At 37.4% G+C, this 4,559-nt stretch overlaps 1 long non-coding RNA gene across 1 annotated transcript; it reads left to right on the top strand.

Moving 5' to 3' along the window:
* Positions 1 to 884: 884 nt before the first annotated feature.
* On the top strand, positions 885 to 4,172 carry LOC140948027 (uncharacterized). Its single transcript, XR_012167012.1, has 2 exons — positions 885 to 1,546; positions 4,029 to 4,172. It is a non-coding gene; the product is annotated as an uncharacterized lncRNA (long non-coding RNA).
* Positions 4,173 to 4,559: the final 387 nt, after the last annotated feature.

Here is a 4,559-nt window from a genome sequence, read left to right on the forward strand (position 1 = left end):
GCCAAAATCCTGCCGCGAATCTCGCCGAGATTCCTAAATCTCGGCAGCCAAAAATCCTGCTGCGAATATCATGCGGAGAATATCTCGCAAGGACGCTATTGTTTTGGCCATCCCAATAAAATGTTTCGTTTCTCATTGCCCTCTCTCTCGTGAAGGTGGGTCGGTCGGTATGGCAAAAAAAAAAAAAAAGAATGAACACATGATTGCATATTAAATCTAACGTTTAAAATCTAACGGTAAAAGATGTATATGAACAGGACTATCGAATGTCTAAAAAGACTACAAAAACGAAGTATCGATGATAATTTAAGACAATTGGTGATAATAAGACAAGATCGTGTGCTTGTAAATTAAAGTACTTGCCTCTTTACAAGTGATTCTGGAATTTTTTTATTTTATTTTACTTTTCCAAAAGAATGAGTCGGTCGGGCGATGGGAAACGAAGCATTAAATTGGGATGGCCTTTTTAAGTAAAAAACATCCATCAGATGAATGTTAAAAACCTGATTGGTCTGGAAGCTCCCAAGAAAAAAAATTTCTAAGCTTTCCATGATTTTCCTTACATGCAAAAAATCCTGGAATTTCTTACATAGAATGATTTCTGGCTGTTATGGCTCTTCCACACTAGAAAAGCTAGGAAAGCTAAGAATCAATTTCCATGCTTTCCAGGCCACACTTAGGATCAGTGTTTACATGGAGGTAGGGTACCCCAGATGGGCGGGTAAGGTAACCCGCTTAGGTGGGGTAACCCGCCTGTCCATATAATCTCTCATTTTAATGTGATCACGTCAGGGGGGGGCCCACGACTTAGCGAAATTTCGTGTACCTATGATCCACCGATTTATGACATCACATCCGGTTTCAGAGTTGCTCCTCTGTTTTCGCGCGAGGCACAAAGATGGACGCCCAGTGCTATTTGGTTTCTTCGTTATTTTAACCCAAAGGCTAACGGAATTATGTATCTTGAATACCGAGAATGTTGAAAAGGTATCTAGCCGGCCTTTCAAGCAAATGTCATGACCAAACAAAGAAGTTTTAGTATTATTTTAACGATAAATATCATGCAGCTGCGAGGAATGTCATGGCGAGTCTTGCGATGTTTCAAAACGAGTGTCGTTAACGTTTTGCGGCTTTTGCGGCCTCTGATTTAGAGAATTCATCAATCAAAATATAATTTCCTGAGCGGAATAGAATGGCAAAAACGCCGATGGCCACAGTTTAAAGTGTTCACCGCTGGAAGGTTGTTATCACGCCCCGTAAAGTTGCAGAAACTTCCACTCAACTGCACGGTTTTGAGGAATGTCATGGCGAGTCTTTTGCTGTTTGTAATCGTGCGTCACTCAAGAGTTTGGCTTTTGCGGCTTCCGATTCATCGAAGTCGTCAATCAAAATTGCCTATCCTGAGCTAAATACCGTGGGGAAAAAGCTTGTGGTCACAGTTTAAAGTGTTAACAGCTGGAAGGCTTTGCCACTCGACGTAAAGTTTTTGCAGGGGCTCGGTCTTCTACTGTTCGAACACCCTCTGGCATGGTGTCGCATAGTTAAGGTTAGTAGGTTTGCTGATCCAGGATTTTTCTTTTAGTGCACGTGAGAGAATTACAAGGAACGTAGAGTAAAGAAATATTAGAGTTATTCAATGTTAGAGCGTGAGCTTTTGTTAAGAGAATTAGATATCAAATTTTTTAAATGGTTGATGAAAGAGGAATTCTCAAAGAACAGGTGGTACTATTAGGAAAGGGCAGTAAAACATCCTAAAGAACTACCCTTTTTCTCACAGCACTTTCTACCGGATCTCTAAAACTGTATTTTATTGAGTAAGAAACACATAAAATAGAAAAAATGTGACAGAGAATAGGTCGTTTGCTTTGGGAGGTGGTGCCCCAAGAGAGGTGGAGATATTAAGAGGGGCTACAGCCAAGAAGAACAATATCATAACCAAAACAATAATCTTGCTGATCAATTATTATTACTAGTAGTCTCTTTTGAGTACGATAGTATACCAGAAAGATACCACATGCCTGCAACTGCTGTGATCATAATTTATTGTTTTAGAGGGAGGCATGCAAGGGTTTTGCTAAGGGGATTTCAGGGGTGGTAACAGCACACCTCCAGACAGACTGCATGGTTGCTTATGGGGGATTGTGAAACTTAATGACAGCAAACTTAATTTGCACAGATAAGCAAAATTACATTGCCAGTTATTTCTCTCTGTGTAGTAGGGGATAGACAGTTCAATTATCTGTGAAGGACTGGAAGTATACTTTTTTGCCAATTTTCCCTTGCTGAGCATAAAAATCTATATTGTAAGACAGTTGTGCATAAGGGATATTTGCATTGTTTGATTCTAGGATCCTTAAAAGTTGTAAGGAGAGAGGGTCTTCATGGCCAAAACAAACAAAAAGTATGTAATATGAAACTTGAATGAAATTTCTACCTGGTAGGGAGTTGTTGGGAGAAAACGGCCTCCCTGGAAAAAGAAAGGATAGTTTTTGTTCTGTAACGTGAAACTTTCATCTAAAGACTTGCACTTTTTGTTACTAGAAACAATACATGTAAGCAATGGAACCAAAATTTGAAGGATACTGCAATAATTCACTTCAGTAGAATGGTTTTTCTTTTTCCTAGTAACAATGTTTTTACTCGGTAACTTTTCAATAAGGTTGACAGTGGTCTTCTTTTAGTACAGTATCTATGTTGAATGGCATGCCTGAGGGGGGAGGGGGGAGGGGTATGTACCTGTAGCTGGTGGGGCAAAAGGGAGTATCCAACAGAGAGTTCAAACCTTTTTAGGAGAAACAGTCACCCAGTGCAGCTTTGAGTGAACCAGTGATCATTTTTTTTTTCTTTTGGCCATACATGGACGGTATATTTATTTTTTTCTTTATACTTCAATTTAAATTTTTCCTGTTTTCTGGGTTATGAAAATGTATGATAATGAGTATGACACAAAGGAAAGTAAAATTATCCAGGGATAAAATTGAACCACAATAATAACGATATACAGCTGTGTATAAATTATTAGTATGTATACAACAGTTTTTCTTCTAGTGTTAAAGGAAATACTGAACTTTTATTCACCTACTTTATTTGATTGATCAATGATATTATTGTTCTAAAAAAAGAAACATCAAAATATTATCAATAAATTACATGTATGGATTTTAGAAACATGCAAACCAGCCCTGAGACATTCAAGCTGTATTGATTTCCTTTTTCCCAAAAAATATCCACATTCCTTTTTATTGACTAATGTCTTTTGACCCTGTATTTGGCTCAAAATCTTAATGCTTGGATTCACAATGCATTCTTGATTCTTTTCCAGTATCTACTGAAAAATACAGTCTAGATATGTTGTAAATACCATCTCTTCTTAGTTGTATCCTTGACAACAGGCTTTCAATGCAATGTTCCGAGTTGTTTTAACACACAATCCCCCAACAAGTGAAGGTCTAGGAAATATTGGGTAAATGTAGATAATTATAAACATCGTTTTTGTGTCAAAAAGTGTTTACACTCCTATTTCAATCTTCAAACAGCTTGATTTGCATAAAAAGAGTATTTTTTATTGTTCAGTAGCTCTAGGCTCAAGTTCATATCTTGATCCCATCAATGTATCTTCAGTTTTAAACAGAGGTTTCAGTGGTTTCAAAACAAGCTGGTGACCACTGGAGTTCCATCAGCTATTTGATTGTATGTTGCCAGCAATTCTGTAGTCCCCCCCCCCCCCCCACCCCCGGCCTCCAGATACTTTAAAACATTTTGAAATCCCTGAAGTTTATGTACTGACGATGAGCTAGTATAATTTTACAAAGGAACCCTACCAAAGGATCAGAAAGCCAAGCCAAGTAGTGTACCATAAAGACTGATCATCTCAAAACCCACCTCCTATTCCATGGCACATACCTGTATAGAAGTACTACAACCTTCTTCCTTTGGTGTTAAAGTAACAGTAAAGAGGGGTTTCAGGTGTAGCCTCTTGTCTTTTTTTTATTTTTCTGATATTTGCTACAACCTTTGCTCCTCTGTAGGGAAAGATGGTTTGGCAAGAGGAAAGCAGAAGACAGTTTGATGAAATGATTTATTAATTCACATTTTACTATTCCATCTGTTAAGAGGATTTTCTAAACAGATCATTTAAATAGTCTGGAATTCATTAAAGCTGACAAAAAGCACATGCTGTTCTTGCTGTTCCTTTATAAGACAGCCTTAAATAAATTGCAGGTCTGAAAGATGGAGTTGTAAATAAGCTCATCTCGCTATGTTAATTTTTGATAATCCTTTTCCCATCAAATTTAGTTACTAGTAAAAACCTGCAACTAAGAATCTGTATTTTTCCAAGTTAGCCTAAACAAGTCAGGTTTTTACATAAAAACCAATTAGCACAGATTTAGGCTATTTAGGTTCAGTCTCAAATAGGTCCTTATTTTCTGAAAAAAAAAAAAACTTTGTAACTTTGAGCTAAAAGTATTTAGTGGCATTCAGCTCTTTCCTTAGTATATGTAAAACCTGTATACCATTGCATTGCAGTCGGAGTATTAAATGATAAATATTATTGGACA

Source organism: Porites lutea, chromosome 9 (genome assembly GCF_958299795.1).
Source record: "Porites lutea chromosome 9, jaPorLute2.1, whole genome shotgun sequence".
NCBI classification, from domain to species: domain Eukaryota; kingdom Metazoa; phylum Cnidaria; class Anthozoa; order Scleractinia; family Poritidae; genus Porites; species Porites lutea.